Source organism: Grammomys surdaster, unplaced genomic scaffold (assembly GCF_004785775.1).
Source record: "Grammomys surdaster isolate TR1022 unplaced genomic scaffold, NIH_TR_1.0 198, whole genome shotgun sequence".
NCBI classification, from domain to species: Eukaryota; Metazoa; Chordata; class Mammalia; order Rodentia; family Muridae; genus Grammomys; species Grammomys surdaster.
The window spans coordinates 1,752,964-1,763,992 of NW_021604643.1; the positions used below are offsets into that span (position 1 = coordinate 1,752,964).

An 11,029-nucleotide genomic window follows, 5' to 3' on the forward strand; every position below is an offset into this window, starting at 1 on the left:
TGCCTTTCTGTGTTTATAACCCCTGTGTGAATGAATTATGATTTGAGAAAAAATAAATTATTAAAAAAATAAAATAAAAATAAAGTTGAGGCATCCTGATCTTTCCCTCTTCCGTGTTTTCATGTCTATTAAAGAAAAAGAGGCTGCAAATTTGAAAGGGAGCTGGGGGGGGAGGGGGAGTAAATAAGAGTTGCTGGAGGAAAAAAAGGAAGGGAAAAGTATGTAATTATTTTATAATCTGAAAAAATTAAAAACATAATTTTTAAAACACAAAGGTTCTAAGAAGAAGAAGAAAAACCTTAGCATAAACAAATGCAGAAGGAAGAAGATATAAAGAGTCTCTGAGAGAAGACGGTCTTGGGACCAGAGTGGTGGAGGAAAAACAAAGACCCACGAGCCTCCACAAGCCATCTGAAGCTAGCAAGGCAAGGATGGACTTTTCCTAGAGACTTCAGAGACAATGGTCCTGTGACACCTCACTTTTGAACACCTAGTTTCCAGAAACATGACCCAGTCAACTTTTGTTGACATAAAACATCAAGTTTTGTCTATCTGTAGTAACCCTACAAAACTAATGCAGCTACCTGAGCATAGATAGCTGTGATGATTAACTTGTCACTGTCCCCTGGGAAAAGAGTTTCACTGAGGAATTGTCTAGATCAGGTTGTCCTGTGGGCATGTCTGTGGAGGATAATCTTGACTGTGTTAATAGAGGTGGCAAGTCCCATCCAGTATGGAGGACATCTTTCCCTATATGTGGATCATGAATTGTGTAAGAGCAGAAAGAACAAACTGGGTACCAGCATGTATGCACTTAACTACTGCTCTTGGCTCTGGACTGTGCATGTGACTAATGACTTCAAGGTCCTTCTGTCTTGTCATCAGTTAGCTGCCTCTAGAATACTGAGTCAAATGAGCCCAATCTCCCATAAGTTGCTTTTGTGGGGATATTGAAATGACAAAAAGCATTGAGTTTCATTACTTAATACAAAAGAATAACACAAGTCTCAAAAGCAAAATGTATTGTCTCTGCTTCTCTTCCTCCTTGTTCTGTCTCTCTCTGCCTCTCTCTGCCTCTCTCTCTCTCTCTCTCTTTCTCTCTCTCTCTCTCTCTCTGGCTAATGTTATGTTTTAAGTTTAAAATATTGTGCTTAAGAGATCTGTAAAACAAAAATGCCTCTAACTTGTAAGTCCCACTGTCCAAGGACAGATAACTTCTTGGAATGTTGGAGGCTGTTGTCCAGGTAAGACAACGTGCCACCGTGTTTGCTTCTGTAAACAAGCTTGGTTGTCCCAACTACACAGGATGTTCTTGATCACACATAGGTGGGAGTTACGTGGGCAGGAAGTACATTGGAGTGTATGCTTGCCCCTAATTGGATGAAGGTGGGAAATACATTGCCTTGTGGGTTTTACCTTTATAAGCCTCTGACTAATGGAATTCTGCACAGTACTCTAGTAATCCTAGTTGTGGACTCTACCAGTATCCGTTGTCCTGGACAGTATTTAATAAAGCTTGCTTCAAATTTGGGTCAAAAAATGTGGTAGTGGTTTTATTCTCACCTGGTAGGATTAACATTTGCTGGAGTCCCCAGTGATATCAGATTAACCATCCAAATTCTAAAGCTGGACATTGACCCCAGTGCTGAATGGCTGCCTCCTAAAGTGCACACGTTTAGATGTTCCAAAGCTCCCCTGATAAGACATAGCAATTTTTCTGTGACATTTGATTCTTTTTTGATCTTGATCTGGGAAGTGGAGGAATTAAATGGGATTCAATACTTTTTCTCTCATTCAGGACAAAAAGCAAGATGATGTACTACCCTCCTGGTTCTGGATGTTTGGATATTGGGAGACAAGATGGAAATTGGCTATGTCCAGTTAAATGCCAAGTTTTGTCTGTCTGGTTTGTGTGTGAAGATGGGTCTGTGTTTTCTAGTGCGTCCCTAAGTTTTGTTGCCAACATCAGATTCAAGACAAAATGGATTAGGCTCAGTTGAATGTATGAATGATGGTGGCCACCACATTTTTTTCCTGACTAATCTCATTTGAGTATGGGAGCTTTCCAGCTTCAGTGTTTGTTGGTTTTGCTTTTGCTGTCTCTGCTGCTGCCATTGGTCACCACTAACACTGTTTGCCAGGGCTGCTTTGATGGCCAGAGTTCAGGATTTCTTATCTCTAAGCTTTCTGGTCACTGGATTTAGTTTAGCAGGGATTCAAATGTCTCTTGGGTATGGATATTAAAGTTGTTTTATGCTGTTCTGCTTTATTGAAAGCTTACTTTGGAGTTCAGTTATGGCTATCCCTTTTCTAGACTCAGGCATGTTTATTTAAAAGTCTCCTCTCTGTCTTGTGTCAAGTGAGTCACAGGAACAAGTGACAGGGAAAGAGAGCACAGAAAACAGAAAATAAAAGGGAGATGGAACTATTGGTTGCATTTAACAACTAAAACTTTTGCTAAAATATAAACCAAATTTCTAGATATGTGAGACCATTATGTGAACTTTTTGTATCTCAAGATTTTAAGTTTATTGGTTATAGTTAATAATCTGTAAAATCTGTAACAAAGAAGTTAACTTAAAACTTTAAAATTTGTAACATAACAAAAGGGATGTGTGTGTGTGTATAGTGTGTGTGTGTGTGTGTGTGTATATATATATATATATATAGATAGAGAGAGAGAGAGAGAGAATATGTGTTCTTAAAAGAATCATGTGATATGACACTATTTTAAGATTTAAACAGTATAAGGTTTGCTGCTATCTTAGCTGCTGTCTCCATAGGGATGGAGGCAGCCACATGGCTAGCAACTGTCTTTGAGGTTAAGAGGGTAGATGCCATCTGACTTAACCACCATCTTGATTAAAGGTGGCCACATGATATTAATCAACCAAGAAGGCAACAACAGGTCTCCAAGATATTTTGGATTAGGATGGATTTTTGTATGGTAATTTTTGTCCTGAAAACAAAGTCATAAAAACAAGGTTTATGAAAAATAAAACTTAAAAATAATGTTGGTCTAATAATGTATTAAAGCTGCACTTCCATGCATTCATATACAAGAATTTACATCATGCTGACAGTTAGACTCTGTAATCTAGGAATAACCACAGTGGTATTGGTTTTAAAGACATGAAGGGGTCATGGAGAACAGCTGAGACTTGGCTCTGTGTGTCAGGGCTGGAGTTTCTAAAGTGAGCCCAGGAGAGGGACCCCAGCAGTTTTGAAGATGCCAGTGCCATGTGATGGCCACCAGAACAACAGCTTCAGTGGAATGGAGCCAGCTGTGGCCTGGAAGTCAGGTCACATGTGCTGCCAGCACTGAGGAAGCCTAGAGGTTTGCCAGTGAATCCCAGATATTGACATTGAATTGTTTGCTCTGTTGGAGTTTGGTTTTGCCTTGTCCAGATTGTGGTTGTGCCCAATTTCCTCCTTCTTAAAGTAAAAAAACAAAAAATTGATTTTGTATGAGCCCATAGTTGTAAGGTTTTAAACATTTTAAAAAGTAATTTTGAAGTTAAAAAAATTAAATTAAAAAAACTAGGTATTTTTTAAATATTTAAAAATTTAAGGCTATGGAACATTTTAAGTTAATAAAATATGGTATATTATGATGTCTTTATTAATATGTAATTTTTAAAAATAAATAAGAGGCAGAAGAGTTAGGATCACAACTATGAGCATCAAACACTAAACACCAGAAACTGTGGTATTCCTATCTCATGATGCAGTAAGGAAATGACCTCAGCAGACTGGCAAAGCCTATAGAATCTCTCGCCTCACCATGGACTATCCAGGCTAGCAAACACTGCCTTAAGAATATATGTCTCCTTGTCTTTGTTAACTTTGTTAAGCTTTAGCTATTTAACAAACTGTGATATTCTGTAACTGAATACTATATAAGAACCAGGAAAGTAAATTTGCCAGTCTCCCTACAGACTGTGTTTATGATTTAATGTTTTATTCACAAAGCTTTTTAAATCTTTAAAGCATCAGTCAGAGAAAATAATAAAGCTAAAAACTTCCTGACACAAAAACATCCAGGAAATCTGGGATGTCATGAAAAGAATTAACCTAAGAATAGTCGGAATAGAAGACGGCGAAGAGTCCCAGCTCCAAAGCCCAGTAAACATTCTCAACAAAATCATAGAAGAAAAATTTCCCAATTTAAAGAGATGCCTATAAACATACAAGAAGCTTATAGAACACCTAGTAGACTGAACCAGAAAAGAAAATCTTCCCAGCACATGAACAAAACACAACATCTATAGATAAAAGAAAGAATATTAAAAGCGGTAATAAAAAAAAGGGGGGATGCCAGGTAACATTCAAAGGCAGACTCAGCAGAATTACATTCTCAACAGAGACTCTGAAAGCTATAAAGGCTTGGACAGATATCCAGCAAACTCAAAAGAAAGAAAAAGAATAAAAAGAAAAACAAAAAATAGGTATCAACCTAGAGTACTCTCAATCACTGTAGAGGAAGAAAACAAGATATTTCAAGACAAATCTAAATTAAAAAAAAATCTATCCACAAATCCTGCCCTACAGAAAATACTAGAAGGAAAAAGTCCAACCCAAGAAGGATACCTACATCCAGAAAACACAGGAAATACATAATTCCATACCAGCAAAAATAAATAAATAAATAAATAAATAAATAAATAAATAAATAAAACACAAAATATCTCTGTCTTTCTCTGCCTCTCTCTCTCTTCCTTCTCTCTCTCTCTCTCTCTCTCTCACACACACACACACACACACACACACACAAACACCACCAACATCAAAGTAACAGGAAATAACAATCACTGGTCATTAATATCTCTCAACATCAATGGACTCAATTCCCCCAATAAAAAGACACAGGCTAACAGAATGGATGCAAAAACAGGATCCATCTTTCTGCTGCATACAAGAAGATTGCAAATGACATGAGGAGATAATTCTCCAAATACAAAATGTAAAAGGTAAGTAAGAATAGTAAAATAGAGAAACTCATTAGATAATAAGACACAAAAGTGAGATGATAATGATTTTCTCTAGATTGTAACATTTTAAAACTATCTGCAACATATAAGGAAGTAGCACTTTCACTGTGTTAAAATGACAAATATGCCTTGCAAGAAGATCAGATTTATATAATATCCAATATAGTATACTATATTTCCTGTTGATCTATCTCTCCAGTTGTAGAAATATCCTTTTAAAAAAGCATTTATTTTGGTGTGTGTTGTGTGTGTGTGTGTGTGTATGTGTGTGTATGTGTGTAATACAAACATAGTAATAATTGCATTGTAACTATTTTCTTTGGCTATTTCTGTGGATAGGGACAAGGCTGTAGATGTCTTATGTTCTGACTTATGTTTAAAATTTGGCATATGACTTTCTAAGTAAAGAAATAAATAAGTAATACTCTGGGGGGAGGCTAGAGAGACAGATCAGTACTTAAAAGAACTGGTTGCTCTTCCAGAGTGGACTCAAGTTCAATTCTCAGGACCTACATGGCAGCTCACATATGTAACTCCAGTGTCAGGGAATCTGACACCCTCTTCTGACCTTTGCAGACACACACCATGCACACACACTGAACACTTTTTAAAAGAATATTTCTGCACCTGGAGAGATAGAGCAACAGTTAACGATCACTGTCTGCTCTTGCAGTTCACCCATGTCCAGTCCCCAGCACACACATGGCAGCCCACAACTCCCTCCAATGCTGGTTCCAGGTGATCCATTGCCATCTTCTGACCTCCATGGATGCCAGGCACACATGAACTGTACACGCATACATGCGGACAAAGCATTTATGCACATAAAATGGGTCCTTGATAATGAGATTACATTGAAAAACAGCAAGGGAGGATATTTAAGCAGTGACTTCATAGCTAATATGGTCATCTGCAGTCATGAAAAATAGTCCCATTCTTATTAGTGGCTGGGAGAAGGAAGATCACTCAGCTGGGAGAAGAGCACTCAGTTTTAGCAAGACATTCCCACCACAATGCTCAATTTCCTGCCTCTAGAACACACCTAACGCACGGGACATGCCCGACCTCCCACCCTGCTTTCTGAGACTGCTGCAGTTGGGGACTTAACAAATAAAGCAGGTGCTGTTTTTCATTGTCATTGTATTCTATACGAGCAGAAGCCTTTCTGACTAATTTTGTATAAAATTCAACTTCTATAACTCACCAGTGGCTTAAAACATGCTTGCTGACCTTCTGAAACCCACAAAGTTCGAACTGCCAAGGGCGATGAGGGAAAGAGCACAGAGTATATGTATATTTCCTCCCAGATATGCCTAATTGGAACATCTCCATCCAGTGCCCTGTTTCATCTAATTCAAAAACAGTACGGTCTGAGCAGCGGTAATGGAGACTCATTAAGTTCCATTAGCTGCAGACACACCAAATGGATACAATAGACTCCAGCCACTATTCACATCAACAGGTGGCACTCGACAATAGGAACCTGTTAGACAAATAACCTGGCCGTCTGAAATGGGCCCTCTTGCTTTTTACAGAAACTCATTTTCGAAAACGTGGTGTCCTGTGAAGCATATTTTAATTATATTCCTAGACCGCTGGCTGCATTAATTCAATGTGGCTTTTCAGTCATTGTGACACATAAAACAAATTCTTACTATTACAGTTTCCTCTGTGCAAGGTCTGAGTGGAGGGAAGACAGGCCTCGTGACTGTTTTACCTGTGAGCCATTAGCCAAGATTCTTAAAAATTAGATAATAAGAAACATAATCACAATCAGCCTGACAGATCCATCCATGGAGTGCTCTCTATGAGCAAAGCATTTCAGGATGGGTCTACTTCCCCTGTTTTCTTTCACCAGATGGCAGCTCTGTGAGGAAGGTGTGACTACAATTCCCTTTGCAGGAAAAGGGTCAGGTCACATATCTTGCAGCTGGCTGGGTGTCAAGCCAGACTGTCTACATCCAACCCACCACTGCAGCCAGCCATACCCCTCAGCAACTCATCGGGGATCAAAGCAAGTTTGCCTGGGGAATCCTGCAGGAAGGACAAGCCCCTAGAGATGCTCACAGATGTTATTCAGTGAAGCCTCAGTCAGATATGAATTTGCCGAAGTTAAAGCCACATTGTGCTCGTGTCTCTGCAACTCATAGAAACTGTGGCATTTCCCAAATACAGTACAGCCAACGTGCCGAGACAGAAAAGATACCACAGGCATCTTACTGCACAGACCAGAGAGAAAGGACCTCTCCAAGCACGGCTCAGAGGACAGCTGAAGCAGACATTCCTGCTCAATCCTTCACAGGCTTTAGTTAGTTAGCACTTGGCCCCTGCCCACAACCCCAAAATCATTTCATTCTAGAAGGTAGACAATGCCTTCTTTGGAAACAAGCGAACAAGCAACGGCTTCTGTTGCAGGGTTTTTCCTGCCCGTTATATTTACAGTAGAGCTTGGTCATTGGCTAGAGAAGAGGTAGGTGGAGCCAGGAGTTGGGAGGAGGAAGGAACAAGGAGAAGAAGAAGTAGGAGAGAGGAGAGACTGCGGCGGGCGTCTGCATGGCTCTAGCTGTCTAAGGTAGTTACACATATCAAGGTTAGGTAATTGGGTTAACAAGTCTAATTGTGTGGGCATCTTGTGTATTGAGTATTTGCTGATACATAAATCCATTGGATAATCTTTAAGCTTTAAGAGTCTTCATTCTACCAGATACTGCAAGGATGGCAGATATTGTCTGGGGTTGAGCAGAGCACTATGAGGGTGGTGGAGTTGGCACAAGGGCCATCCTTAGAGCCGTGGGGTCCACGGAGCTGACCGGCAGAGGCAGCAGCCATATCTCGTGGGTCCCAGGGTGGCGCCTCTGTGGCCGTTAGTGTGGGAACTTAGAGCAGGAACATGGCGGAGGGCGGGAGCTAGCTGAGCCGCTGGTCCCTTCTAACACCTCCCCCTATAGGCCTCTATGATCTCCTTATATTACCTCCTTAAAATCATTGCTCAGTTGCCTTCCTAGCTCCCCCAAAATGGCCTCAACAATGATGGCAATATAGAATCATTCTAGTCAGAAAATACAATTGGAAGAAATTCTAATAGAAATGCAAAACCCCTTAGAATTATCCACATTTTTCAGAAGTCATATAATCCCTTAACGACTATCCTCCTCTCAGATCTAAGAGAAATGATGTCACGTGAAGGTCACAGAACTGAACATATTATAAATATCTCTACTGAAGTACTTAGTTCTACGTCTCTGGCTCTTGGGTTCTCAAGTCCAAGAGAAAGATGATACAAGAGAGCGAGAGAACCATGGGTCTTGGGACCATCAGCACCGGAGTGCTTGCTATGATCCCTGGCATCCCTGTTCTCACTCAGTATCTCCTTGGCTTCTGATTACTACCTTCTGTGTAACCCCACATGCACTCCCCGAAAAGGGCCTCGCCTTTCCAGTCTTCTCCATAAGTCGCTCCTTTTCTAACATTTTACAGATGTTGGCATCACACGTCTGGCACTAGCTGCTTTTACTCTACTTCTCTCCTAGAACTGACACCTGACTCCCATAGACCCTCTTGATTAGAAGGCACCTGCTCCAGTTCTAAGCTGCCCTAGGGTTTCAGATTCATTTGTCCCAAGCCTCATGAACACGTGTGGCTAACTGTGTCACATGAATCCCATGGTCAACAAATATGAGCCTGGTAGCTTTCTCCATACCTTTGTATTCTGTCTCCCTGTGTCGCCATTTCTCCATGATGGCTTCACCTATATGTATGTATCTGAGAGGCAACCTGGTTTCCAGCCTTTCCTTCAGCTCCATCCAATCCCTACTGTACTTCATGAATTGTCCTTTTGTTCCTTCCCACTGCCACAGCCGGGGCTACACACCTTCTCTCACCTGGCATCCCTGATCTCTGATTGACCCCTTAAATTCACACTTACATCTACCAGGCTGACAAACCTATCCATATCGAAGAATGCATAGACTCCATCCTGAGCACAGGTAGAGTGAGCAGATTTCCCCAACCTTGCCTTCATTCATATCAGCAGGAGAAGCTCTGACATTATTTTATCTCCTTCCAAGTCCTACAGGGAATTTGTACTTATTGATGGTCAATGTTCATCATCAATTTGACAGGGTTTTGAGTTACCTTGGAAACATATCTCTTTGTTTACTTATGGGGATGTTTCCACGGTGTTCTAACTATAGAAAATCCATTATGTACGTTGGTGGCACCATCCATGGGTGGAGGTCCCAGACTGAACAAAAAAGGAGAAACCAGGCTGAGCACCAGCATTGTCACACTCTGTTTCCTGACTGCGGATTCCTTGTGACTAGCTTCCCTCTCCTCTTGCCATGTTTTCTCTTCTGGGACAGATTAGACCCTCAAACTGTAAACCAAAATAAATCCTTTATCCTTTAAGTTGCCCCTCCTTCAGCATTTTGTCACTCCAATGAAAATTAACAAATATAGTATTTCAAAAGAAATTTAACTCCCAATATCTGGAACCTATCTGTCCAACTAGGTTTCATTGATCTTTCTCCCTTGGCTCTATTATGCACATTGACCCACACAGCTCTGTGTTCACATCTATTCCATAAGTAAAAAAAAACTAAGGCTCAAAGCAGTTCAATAACATTTCCCAAGAGCATACAGTTAAAGGAATAGAAGCAGAGCTATGTCATGGTTCTTCCAGCTCCTAAGAGGAGCACACGCATCATACAGAGCACAAAGCACAGAGGCCAGAGCCCAGAGGCCAGAGGCCAGAGCCCAGAGCCCAGAGGCCAGACCCAGAGCCCAGAGCCCAGAGCCCAGAGCCCAGAGCCCAGAGCCCAGAGCCCAGAGCCCAGAGCCCAGAGCCCAGGGGCCCACAGTGTAGTATAAGCACAGCTGTCAAGAAACAAAATGTGCAAGAGAGAAAAAGTAAAAATGGCAATGGTCTAAAGAGATTATTGAGATAAATTCCAAATTTATGGTTCTACTATCATCATTAGATAGTCAACATTTTCTCAATCTTAAATTTGATCTGAAGTTCAATCAGCTACCTAAACACATGTTGACAGAAATATATTATCATCAGGAAAATACAGAATTGCCTAAATACAACATGTCTACTATAAGAAAGTTCCTATTCTAAGTCTATTTTAAGTGAAGTTTCTACTGTAAGAAAGTTCCTATTGTAAGCCTATTTTAAGTGAAGTTGTGTCTAAGAACTCACATCTATCTATCTGATTTGGGGGCATCAGAAAAAAACATATATAATTAAACATTCTATAGTCGGTCTCATGTATATTCAAAAGTGAAAAGATATATTTAACTTGTATCAATTTGCTTCTACTTGCAAGAATAATTCAGTTTCTGAAAGTCCGTAAAACCCTGTGCACATGTCCACACTGTAATGCAATGCTATACACATGAAATTATTATATTAACACACCCACTGGGTTTCAGAACACATTCCCTTTCTCCAACACATATGTCCTCTTCCCTCAAACCTTTGGATGGCCTTCCTACACCGCCCCCTTTCAGAAAGTTGAAGAACCACAATCACCCTCAGCCACAGCTTTACTCATGTTCATGACTCTACATTCATCAGCTTGTCCACTACCCATATTCTATCCCAGCTCCTTGTAGTAAAACCCAGGCAGATCATTTCCAGAACCCTATAAATTTATGTTATCATCTCTATAAATGACAATGACAGCTCTTTATGTCCCCATGCTGCGCCTTTGTTCCCTTCACAGTTGGCCTGCTCACCTAAGCACTCTACTGCTACTGATTCAAGCTCTCCTGCTCTTTCTCCTTAGCAGTGAAGTTATCTCCATCCCCACCACCAGCAAATGTCACCCAGGGCCTGCTAGAGAAGTCCACCCTCGAAGCCAGCTGCTGCTTTCCCTGTGCTGGATCTCCAGCTGCTGCTGGACTAGCACACAACCTGCAAGTGACTGTGGGTGTCATTCCTCTGAGAACATCACTCTACCATGTGACCTCCTGGCTGTCCTAGAACTCTGTAAAACAGGCTGTATCTCAGAGAGATCTGCCTCTGCCTCTTT

The 11,029-nt window shown here is 40.8% G+C and overlaps 1 protein-coding gene across 1 annotated transcript in view; it reads right to left on the reverse strand.

Annotated features, from left to right (window-relative positions):
* Positions 1 to 11,029, reverse strand: part of Trpm6 (transient receptor potential cation channel subfamily M member 6) — a 135,873-nt gene that overhangs the window by 39,330 nt on the left and 85,514 nt on the right. The window lies entirely within an intron of this gene.